We start from the raw sequence: 12,496 nt of genomic DNA on the forward strand, positions 1-12,496 counted from the left end.
CCTAACTGAGGAGCGCATAAAAGGGCTGGCAGGATGTTGGCTTGACTCACTAAGAAGAATCACATTCATTCTTTGTCCTCAGATGGATTTATACACAAAAAAATGCTAAGATGGATTCACAAGGGAGAGGTTATTGCTCTCTTGATGAGGTAAGGTTTCTGAGGCTCTGAGCTTTTGGCCACGCGCCTTTTTTCTTGTGTTTTTGGGATCATATGCTGTTTAACAAAGCCAGCATATACCAGTGAAGTTCATCATAAAACTGAACTTTGATGGTGTCTTTTTGTAATAAATTTTGCCATCTCTCCACATGGAGGCTGGATCTGAGAAGCAAAAAGACTGAAATAGCTCCCTAATACCCAATATCCACTGGGACTGTCTCTCTCCTACCCTCTCTTTTCCAGATTGCTTCTGGTAAAGAAATAGCTTGCTAACTTAGTAGGTTTTCACTGTTCCTATAGCCTGGGGCATCAGGGAGCAGTAGATCTGGTTGGCCTCAAGCCACTCTGACCCCACAGGGACTGTGCCACCTACTTCCTTGACCCTTGATCATATTGTTGGTTTCATCTTCATTTTATGCCTCTTTATAAATTTCCTATTTCTCTTAGGTTCTACTTTATAGCTCACTCTTTCTTGCCAGTCTAGAAGTGTCAACTTCAGTTCAATGAAATGGAAATTTTTCATGTTTACATTTTCTACTGTATTTTAGACTTGTTAGCTAAGAAAAAAAAATCCATTTCCCAAAGAAATTTTAGTCTTTAGTGTCCAGGGGATCCCACAACAAAGATTTCTCAATAACCCTTTGTCCATATCAGTAGGTTCTGAACATCGATCTGATTTAGCATAGTTTTCAGCAAATTAAGAGACTTTCACAGACTAAAGAAGCTTGAGCAAGAGAGGAGAAACAACATGCTCAGGTCAGAGCAGAATCTATGAGCTAAACAATTGTGACAGAATATTATCTCCCAGTTATGATTTTAATTCTGAGCTCCAAGATTTCCCCATTAAGACTTTCAGCATCAGTCAAGTTTCATGAATACGTAATGGATTCAGTTTACATTAGTTCTGCCACTAAATAAAACATTATCTCAAAAGAAAACTTGACTTATCATTCCCAGAAGGATCCATTAAGGCAAAATGTAGAGTTCTGGCAGCCTTTACTTCACTTCGTGTTGACTGATGTTTTTCTTACAGATGGGCATGGGCACAAGAGGTTATGGCGGAAGCCTTCAACTGTGTATTATCTGGTACATAGGGTCATCTAAGTAGAAAAGAATTTGTAAGCTACTGGGTTGTAGTACTACTCAATTTGTAAACATTCCAAGTTAAAAAAAAATTCTGGTTTTTGGGATAAAATTAAAATCCATTCATCTTTCTTTTTAAAAATGAAAGTTATAAGGATGTAACTTAAAAAAACATGAAACATATAGTTCAGGTGAAATGCCCAGATTTGGCCAAAACAGGATTCCTGTAGGTAAATCTATTCCAAATATGATTATAGTTGAGAATAATATCTAAGTGTCCTCAGCTTTTGTCTTTGTTGTCTCCCAGTTCTCATGACAGATATGTCAGAAAAAAAATTTTAACAAGCCTTGAATGACCTCCTCCCAATGCCCCCGCCTCCAGCTGCTTACATGTGTCATCCTGGCCTACCAGGGTCCACCTCACACATCCTGTTATCCTGGCCTACCAGGGTCCACCTCACACATCCTGTTATCCTGGCCTACCAGGGTCCACTTCACCCTGGACATAAATTACAGTACTCATCCTACTACAGCATGGTTTCCGAGATCTCAAAAAAAGTACTCAAAATATTTCAAGTTCCAATAATTATGTTGTATATACAGCTAAAAGATAGTGCAACCTCAGGCAGCTTGCACATTTTTGCTTGGAAACAGAGAAGCCTCATTCTACCTCACATCAGGAAAGTTGAATCCAGGTAAAAGCATCAGGAAGATTGCTTTTCTCCAAGGAAACAACCCCTGTAAAGTTTAGGGTAATAAGCTCAGACATTTCTCTCCATGTATCTCTTTTATCTTTGTCAGTATATACAAATGGGGTCCTTTACCAAAATCAGAATCCAGGCATGGAAAGGCAGCAGTTTGTAAGAATCTAATAAGCATGTGAGACAAGCGTGCACACACACACACACACACACACACACACACACACACACACACACATACGAAAGCATCTCTGCTTCTCCTGTCTTTCACCTACATTTCTCCCTCTTTCCTTTCATGTCTCCCATCATTATAAAATGACAGTACCAAAGACAGGGGTAGTGGCGCACGCTTTTAACTTGGAAAGGCAGAAGCAGGTAGATCTCTGTGAGTTCGAGGCCAGCCTGGTCTACAAAGCAAGTCCAGGACAGCCAAGGCTACACTGAGAAAACCTGTCTCAAAAACAAAAAACAAAACAAAATAAAAAACACAGAGAGAGAGAAAAAGAGATAGAGAGAGAGAGAACCAAACCTACCTTATAGTTAGAATTTTAAGCTACATAGAAAAATAGCCCAGGATATGCTTATATGTGGCCTGTCCCTTTCCATAAAAGTGTTACTGTGGTATAAATTAAAATTTTTACATTCAGGAAATGAAGATGGCCAAATTGTTCCTAATCCAATAGGAAATGAAGGCCTGGGCATCATGAAGATGAGACTGGAGATAAGCACTGAATTGCCAAAGGCAATGTGAGCACAGTTGTTGTAATAAGCACCTTAGACAAAGTGATGCCCATAATGGCCTGACCCAAGTGATCGGCACAGGCAATGTGAATTTTATGGTAGCATGACTTGTGTGGACCTCTGGTGCTGGCTAATTAATCCCAGTGTTTCCAGGCATTAACTAGATAAGAGCCTCCTACATTATTGTTTGATCTGTATAAGCAGAAAAATTCTCAAACAAATGAAAGAAAGGCTCTATTGGCTCTTGGCAAAAGAAAATCTCTGACTATGAACCAACTTCCTTCCAATCTTGTTTGCAAACCCCAGAACTCCTCGAATGAGGAGATGCCCAAGTTCCCTAGAGGAAGGGCCCTGATGAAATACCTAGGGGTTTTAGTGTTTACCTTCCTCTTCTCATTCTCCAGAGGAACCTACAGCCCTTTATAAGGGTGACAGTACACTGGGGGAAAAGAAACAATCAGACTTTCTGGGGCCTATTGGATACTGAGTCTGATACTGATTGACACTGATTCCAGGAGACACCAAAAAACACTGTGGTCCTCCGCTTAAAGTAGGGTCTTGTGAAGGTCAGATGATTGTAGAGTTTTGGCTGAAGGCTGACTCTCAGTATGTCCAGTGGATCCCTGAACCCATCCCGTGGTCTTTTCCCCAGCCCCAGAATATATAGTTAGGATAGGTACACTTAGAAGTTGGCAGGATTCTCAACTTGAACCTATAACCTGTGGAGTGAGGGCCATTAGGGTTGGAAAAGCGAAATGGAAGCTTTTAGATTTGCCTCTGGCAGGGAAAATAGTGAATCGAAAACAGTATTGCGTCTTCGGAGAAACTAAAGAAAGTAGTGTCACCAAAAAGACACTATGCTGAAAGATGCAGGATAGTGGTTCCCACCACATCTCCCTTTAATTCTTCTTTCCAGCCTGTGCAACAGATGTATCATGGAGAATGACAGTTGACTATCAAAAATTCAATCAAATAATGATTCCTGTTGCATTTGCTATACTAGATGTGGCATCCTCACTTGAGCAGATTAACACAATTTATGGTACATGCTATGCAGCATTGGATTTAGCAAACACATTTTCTTTCTTATTTATTTAAATATAGTTTATTAATTTATTCATATTACATCTCAATGGTTATCCCTTCCCTTGTATCCTCCCATTCCTCCCTCCCTCCCATTTTCCCCTTACTCCCCTCCCCTATGACTGTGACTGAGGGGGTCCTCCTCCCCCTGTATATGTTCATGGGGTATCAAGGTTCTTCTTGGTAGCCTGCTATCCTTCCTCTGAGTGCCACCAGGCACATTTTTCTTGATACCTATCCAAAAGGACCACAAGAAGATATGTGCCTTTATTTGTCGAAGCCATCAGTATACCTTTACAGTTTTACTTTAGGGATATAGTAGCTTCCTAGCCCTGTGTCATAACTTAGTTTGAAGGGATCTCTTCTGTCTTTTCCACAAAATATCACATTGGTTCAGTGTATTAATAACTTTATGCTGACTAGACCAAATGAGCATGAGGTAGCCTACCATTGTGGACTTGTTAGTAACAAATATGTCTGCCCAAGTATGGGAAATAAACCCAACCAAAATTCAAAGGCCTTCTGTCTCAGTAAAGTTCTTAAGAGTCCAGTGGTGTGGAACATGCAGAGATACTACTTTTAAAGTGAAAGATAAGTTATTGCATCTGGCCCTTTCGGCCACCAAGGCAGAGTTACAGTGTTTAGTAGGCCCATTTGGATTCCGGAGACATTTGGGTGTGTCACCCTGGCCCATTCACCAGGTAACTCTAAAGGCTGCTTCAAGTGGGGCCCGGAATAAGAGAAGGCTCCTCAACAGGTCTATCTAGGCTGCTCTGCAGGAGTGGTGTGTGTGTGTGTGTGTGTGTGTGTGTGTGTGTGTGTGTGTGTGTGTGTGTGTGTATCTGTGTCTGTGTGTGTGTGTGTGTCTGTGTGTGTCTGTGTGTGTCTGTGTGTGTACCTGTCTCATATACTTACCAGACTCTTACAGAAGGAGCCCAGATAGGAATGATGAAAACAAGCAGCATGGGATGTGTGGTTGGGAGGATAACAAAGTAGCTTAGTTGGTATCTGCAGAGTCCAGTGCAATAACGCCTATGAACAATCTAACAGGTTTTGTACATATAATAGTAGGTTAAGGAACAAATGCCACTGAAGTAACAATTAACATTAATTAATATAAATCCAACTTGCATATGTATTAATAATCATGAGTCAATATTAAATGGTACTAATCACTTCTACAGTCCAACACGAGCAGGTCATTATGAGCATAAAGAAATGCACAGCAGCAATCCACCACCAAATGGAATCATATGTATATATGATGGACATATGTATATATGTATATGATCTCATATATATAAGAGCAAGTCCTGAAAGACAAGCAAGTTACACGAAGAAGTTTCCCAAATGCCTAGGTTTTCTACTCATGTTACAATGCTGTCTACTGCCATCAGTTCACTAAGAAGTAGAAGACTAGGGGATAATTCTGCATGTTATGCAGCCACCACCCAGAAGCGGACAGCTGCAGCATTACAACCTCTTTCGGGGACAAGCCTGAAAGACACCAGTGGAGGAAAATCTTCACAGTAGGCAGAACTTTGACACTATCCATGGCCATACATTTTGTTTTGAAGGAGAAATGGCCATGTATATAATTGTTCACTGATTCATGAGCTTTAGCCAGTGGATTTGCTGAATGGTTAGGGACTTGGAAAGATGATGATTAGAAAACTGATATGAAGGACATCTGGGGAAGACGGCGGATAGATCTCTCCAAATGGGTGAAAGATGTGAAAATGTTTGTGTTCAATGTAAATGCTCATTAAAAGGTGAAGTCAGCTGAGGAGGAGTTTAATAATCAAGCAGATAGGATGACCCATTCTGTGAAAAGTCAGCCTTTTCCTCCAGCCATATGTCACTGCCCAATGGGCCCATGAACAAAGTGGCTACGGTAGCAGAGGTGGGGCTTATACATGGGCTCAACAACATGGACTTACTTCCATGTTGCCAAGGCTGACCTGGCTACTGCTGTTGCTGACTGCCAGATTTCTCAACATTAGAGACCAACATTGAGCCCTAGATATGGTACCATTCCCTGCAGTGACCAGCGAATGACCTAGTGGCAGGTTGACTACACTGGATCACTTCCTCCATGGAGAGGACAATGCTTTGTCCTTACTGGAGTAGATACTTATTCTGGCTATGGATTTGCCTTTCCTTCATGTAGTGCTTCTGCCAAAACCGCCACCCATGAATTTACAGAATGCTTAATCCGCCATCATGATATTCCAGGCAATATTGCTTCTGACCAAGAAACTCACTTCGCAGCCAGAGAAGTGTGACAGTGAGCCCATGACTAAGGAATTGGTTGGTCATACCATATTCCCCACCATCCTAAAGCAGTTGACCTGATAGAAAGATGGAATGGCTTTTGAAGATACAGTTATAGCATAAATTAGATGACAGCAAAGTTGAAGGATAGGGCAGGTCTTGAGAGGCAGAATATTCTTTGAATCAGCATCCAGTATATGGTGTGGTTTCCTCCATAGCTAGGATCCACAGGTCCAGGAATCAAGTGGTGGGAATAAGAATAGTTCCACTCATTATCACGTGCGGTGACCCACTAGAGAAATTTTTGCTTCTGGTTCCTGTGACCTTAAGTTCTGCTGGCCTAGAAGTTTTGTTCCAGAAGGTGGAGCACTCCTTCCATCCACACAAGTACTCCGTTGAACTGGAAGCTCAGACTTTTCCATGGCCACTTTTGGCTCCTGGTGACCTTAAACCAACAGGCTAAGAACAACAGTGTTAGGAGGGGTGATGGAGCCATATTACCAATGGGGAATTGGATTGTTTCTCCACAAGGGAGATGATGTCTGGGGTACAGTAGATCCATTAGAATTTCGATTGGTCCTACTATGTCCTGTGATTAAAAATCAATGAGACACTACAGCAACCTAATCCAGGCAGGGTGGCATGGAGGTATGGTATCCATACCATCAGGAATGAATGGATCACTCCTCCAGGAAAAGAGCCAAGACCTGCTGAGGTGCTTACTGAGGATGGAGGAAATACAGAGTGCATAGTAAAGGAAGGTATGGGACCAGGTGTTGAAAGAAGAATTAAAATTGATGTGTCTCTGTCATGTTTTGTTAAAAATAGGTTTTTACAGATATTTGCAGATATTTGTGTTTTTCTCTCCCTTTCTTTCTTTTTTCTTCTTTCTTTCTTTCTTTCTCTCTCTCTTTCTTTCTTTCTTTCTCTCTTTCTTTTCTGAGACAGGGTTTCTCTGTATAGGCTTAGCTGTCCTGCACTCTCTTTGTAGATCAGGCTGATCACAAAACCATAGCAATCCACCTGCATCTGCTTCCATGAGTGCTTCCATGATTTCTTTATTATGTAATGTAACATCAATTAGGGGAATATCAATGGCTATCATAGTTTAGTTTGAGATAACAAAAGAATGTCCCTCAAGGAATATTGCCACCTATTCTAAATTTATAATGTATTTGAGATTTACATGGGATAATTATATCATGTTAGGCATACTTATGAGCTAGTTATTACTTTCACTTGGAAATTAAGCATGACATAAAGAGACATGATTCTGCGTCAAACTGACAAGGCATCGACTTGTTATGGCTATTCTGGCTTGTCAAATTGATGACATCTGGAATTAATTAAAACCTAAGTGGCTAGGCGTACCTGTGAAGGCTTTCTTTTCTTTTCTTTTATTTTATTTTATTTTTTCTTTTCTTTTCTTTTCTTTTTATTAAATCAGCTGAACTGGAAAGATCCACTTCAAATCTGGCTCCTTGAGATAGGAAGATTCACCTTTAATCCACATCTCTTGAAGTGAAAATATCCACCTTTAATCCAGGCCACATCTTCTGCAGGCAACCTCTGAGAAGAACATGGAAGACGGAAGCTGGCTCTCTCTTTGCCCACTTGTTCTGGCTCTTGTTAGCAAGTCTGTTCTTTCTCTGGCATTAGAGCCTATTTCTTCAGGATTCTGGTATATGCTGAAGACTGGTTGAGACAACCAGTTTCATTTATTTGAACAACTACTGGATTCTTTGTCTTTCCATTGGTAGACAGCCAATGTTGGACCAGTTAGACAGCAGCCTGTAGCCTGTAAGCCATTCTAATAAACCCCCATTCTACATATAGAGAGATTCATTACAGAACTTCTGTTCCTCTAGAGAACCCTAACTAATACATCCAGCTTCTGCCAAATGGGGATTACAGTTTTGTTCCAGATATTTGGTCTTAGGGAAATAACTAATGTTTTCCATCATAGCCATGTTTAATTATATATGCCTCAAGGAGATTGCCAGTTGTCTCTGAATGTTCACTGCACACTATGTTGGCATTTTAATCAGGTGTTGTACTCTGCATGGGGAAGCCACAAAGCCCAGAGATATCTGAGTTAATTTGTCATTGTTGGATTTTAAGTACTTGCTGCTGCAGGCTCTCTTGGCATATGCAAAATCACATTCTCTTTATAAGAGCAAACTGAAGCCAATGGCAGGATAGCCTAGTACACTGTCAAGTTTATTACTTTTAATGATATTTGCACTTGCTCTTACCAGTCTTATTGCAGGTACATTTCTTGGGCTGGTGGATGAATAATAACTGGTAACCTTTCTTCAGAATATAATTGCCCTGAATATAAAAATATAAAAAATGATAATGAGGAAAATATAACTATAAAACATTATCTAGTCTCTGCAAAACAAAGTGTTCATAGCACAGTATTATACAAGAGAGGTGACTTTATTCTTTTCCTAAAATATAATGTAGGCTGTGAACTTATTCATAAAACAAACTGAGCCATCATTTATCAATCTTATCAGACTTTTAAAATATTTAGCCAATTTACTGAGTATATCCACGGAGATGAAACATTATTCATTGTACTGTGATATTCAACATCATTTTTCCACTCATTTTTTCTGGAGCAAACACATTAAAATCCCATCCCATCAAAGGCCAAACCAGCGTTATACATCTGGGAGATGAAGCTTGCATTTGTTTATTTTACATATGCTTCAGTGTGTGAGAATGAACTATGTGGGGAAGGCTAGAACTCCTACCAATTTATCAGATAAGGTTTCTTTAAAATAATTGTACACCTGAAGAAGATCCAGATGTAAAGCCCACTACTACCAGGGAATGCTACAAAAGCAAAGAAATTCCTTCAAGGGAGCATGGGGCCCATGGAAACCCAAAAGGGGATGGCTAGAAAGCTCAGAGGAAGATGCTAGGGAGACTTCCTTTCTTGTCTGGAGGTTGTACCAGCTTTGCTCCCCAAAGGTGTGGCTAACAGAAATCTAGCCTTGATTAGGAGGAGGCTGAAGGTATTAAGGCCTTGCCCAGGGTAGGTGGCTAGGCTGGTGCTGTCACCCTGCTACTGCTCCCTTGCCCATGTGTACAGTCACAGGTTGTGGCCAAGGGCCTGTTTCTATCAGCCTCTGCCTATACTATGAGACCACACATTATTAAGAGAGAGAAATGGGCAGAGATATTCTTCAGGAATGAGAGAAAGCTATGTGAGAAGACTTTAGAAATTAAATTAAAATGTTACCTTCATGTCTCAGTCTCTTCAGATATTCCCAGCCCACAGATTTTGTTCATACTTTAACGACAGCACAGGTGGCTCTCTGTGTTATTGTGTGTGCACTCTGCTGCTTTTTCTAGCCACCGTTAGGTTTCTTAAGGGACCCCTGATCTATAATTCATCTTCTCTCTGGAACCTGAAAAAGAACCTTGCACACAACAATTGCTTACTGCATAATGGATGGTTGAATAGTCAAGCAAAAGAATTAGTCTAGCAGTACCCAAAGGATAAAAGCTCAATTCTACCCTGTATACTCAGGATGTTTATTCTAGGGGGAGCTAGGAATTACTCATAGGTAGGAAAGAGCCAAGCTTGATGCAACTTAAACCCCAGCATCAGCATGTGTGTTCTATGAAGCATGACCAAATTGCATCTGCGTGTTTCTCCATACATAAAATGAGGTTAATGGTAGATTGACCAGGTAACACCGGCAATTAGGGCTTTGGCATACATAGTGTCAAACGTAGGCTCAAAATTTAAAGCACAGGCTAAAAGACTGATTGGTGGGGATTAAGTCGTTATGTTTGCTTGAACTTGTATTTCATTTTTACAGTCTAAAATTCCATGAGAGAAGGGCAGAAGCTACCCCAAACAATCTTGTGTGTGTCTAGTGAATTGTCCATGACGCAGTCCGTATGAAGTAAATCACCATCAAATCAAGGGGCTGCAGTTAACATAAATGAGCATTTCTTTTCTGGAACTCTAGATGTTCAGCTAGCTGGCTCTACTGTTTACATTACCACTGCACGTCGCCCTTCCCCCAACTCTCCAAATCCTTTCAATGATGCAATAACATGGTGAGTTATCATATCACCGGGGAGATTTACCACCTTTTGTCCAAGAGACAATCTCAAAATTCTTACAACTTCACAGCATTGTCATATTCTTGTGCCTGACATAAGCAAAAATATGGCTCTTAATAACTGAAATAACAGAAACCTGGCCTACAGAAGTACCTTGTGAAGAAATATTCAACCAGCAGCGGGGTCATCCTAACCCTGGGTCTAGCCTGCCTTAACCAGATGTGATCAACCTGTGTAAGCTGAGCTGTGTTTCCTTATAAAGCGAGCAATAGCCCTGCTGCCTGGAAGTCGCATAGCTTTCATGCAGATCAAATGATACCATGTGCCCACGACGGTTCCAGGGAGCTTTAAGTAAACTCTTCTTATATTTACCACCTCCCTCATTTGAAAGGTGTCACTTTTAAAGCATGGACACAAACAAATGCTTCCGTGGTGTGCTTTGGAGAAAATCTTTCTCAATTAGAGCAAACATCAGTCGTTTCTCCCAATAATCTATCATGACTGCACTGATTTAACAAATGAGGGAAGCCGGATCCAGAAACACCCTCAATTATTCTGATGGCTGTAGTGTGGGCTGGGCGCCTCTGCATGCAGAAATCAAGCCTTCTGTTCATTGCCCGGGCACTAAGTCAGGAGGATCTTCTGCTTATGTATGGAGACATAAATCCAGCAATAATTCATGGGTACTAACATGCCCCCTTTGTCCTCAGAATTGAGTCCCTTGAATACTCAGACCGAATATGTATAATTTAGCAAAAAGGGAAGAAAGAGAATTTACATCTAGCACAAGCATCAAAGACTGAAAACTTTTCCTCCTTCCTCCTTGAGGGCAGCTCTCTCCAGAGGGAGTGTGCAGAATGCAGAGACCATGTTAAAAAAAAAAAAAAAAAAGAATTCCTTCCTAGTGCCTCATCCTAACAGCTCAGTTCTAATAGAGCTGTGCTAGTGAGTCTGGGAAAGTTCAGTCTTCACCCAAAACAGAAGCAGCTGAGCACACAGGAGAAAATGCCTTCCAGCAGTGGTCATTAACCAGCGTTTCAGTCTGAATGCACCATCCATTGGCGGGCACACCAGTGATTCCAGCTCTAATACAGAGTCTTGTTTTTTATCTTTGAATACCACCAGGGATGGGGAAATAATATATTGACTGATTGATGGTTAATAATCAACATTGGTGTCAGAGCTAATCATTCAATCATGTTTGATGAGACTCCATGTCTTCATTAGGGTCATTAGAATTGTTAATAAATAAAATGTGGCTGTATTCCACACACTTTGTACCTCACAATACAGACCTAAAGCAAGGCATCAGCACCCTGAAATAAACACCTGAAAAGGAACTAAAAAATTAAAAGTTAATTCAACAAATTTATGTTTTTTCCTGTGGAGTTAAAAAATCATGAACTCTAACAAGGTTCTACAAGATAGTCCTTTTGAGGTACAGGATGGACGTACTAAAATTCTCGTTTATTTTCTGTCTAAATGTAAGAAAGAACTTACCCTGAACACAGATAAGACACAGAGATGATTGCTTTCCACCAAAAAGGCCCTCCTCCTCCATAGGCAGCTCAGTCAAAACCTTCTGGAAAACCCATGCAGGCACACTGAGTTTCTGTGATTATTCTAAGTCCAGTCAAGTTGACAATAAAGTTTTTCATCACAGAGAGGATTAGAGAACTTTGATTTAATGAGTGTTTTCTGCTTGGGTGACAAAAACCTTCTAGAGATTGGAGTTGTGATGATCATACCTCAGTGTAGAAGGAACCAATACCACTGATTTGAACATACAAAACCAAATTAAATAAAAATACCTATGTCTTATATTACTCACTAGGAAAAGATGAGTCTGTGCTCCACACTTCCATCACATTCTCTTTCCCACCTTCCATGGAGCCGACAGGGAAATATAAGAGAAGTGAAGACCTGTCCCTGCTGAAAGCTGGTGGCTTGCTCTGTTTTACTTTAAGTGAAGCCTTGACTCCTCTCAGGAAGGGTCTAAGGCCACTTCTCTGTTCTCACCTCATTCCCTTCACTCTTTCTCCAAGACCTTACTGTGCTCCAAATGTGCAAAACACATGCCAGTTAGACCTCCGCATTTCTTTTCCTCTATTTGAAAGTCTCTTAGCTCTAGAGTTTAAAAATGCCTGTCTTATCTAGAGACCAAGCCTACACAAATGTCACCTCTCAGAGGCTTCCCTGGTTCTCAGCTATGGTGGCACTTCTGTCACCCCTGCCTACTCTTTCATTTTTTGCAATTATATTTTAAAATTAATTTATTCAGATTACAACTCAGTTGTCACCCCATCACTTGTATGTTCCCTCCCTCCTGCTTTCACCCTAATCCCCTCCCCTAGTCTATGACCAACG

At 40.8% G+C, this 12,496-nt stretch overlaps 1 long non-coding RNA gene across 1 annotated transcript; it reads right to left on the minus strand.

Annotated features, from left to right (window-relative positions):
* Positions 1-8,148: 8,148 nt before the first annotated feature.
* On the minus strand, positions 8,149-12,024 carry LOC311599108. The gene is made up of 3 exons (XR_014779762.1): positions 11,961-12,024; positions 9,294-9,474; positions 8,149-8,371 (listed from the first exon to the last, which is right to left on the minus strand). It is a non-coding gene; the product is annotated as an uncharacterized lncRNA (long non-coding RNA).
* Between the last annotated feature and the right edge of the window lie 472 nt (positions 12,025-12,496).

The sequence above is a fragment of the Acomys minous genome (assembly GCF_964271855.1).
Source record: "Acomys minous genome assembly, chromosome: 6".
NCBI lineage: Eukaryota > Metazoa > Chordata > Mammalia > Rodentia > Muridae > Acomys > Acomys minous.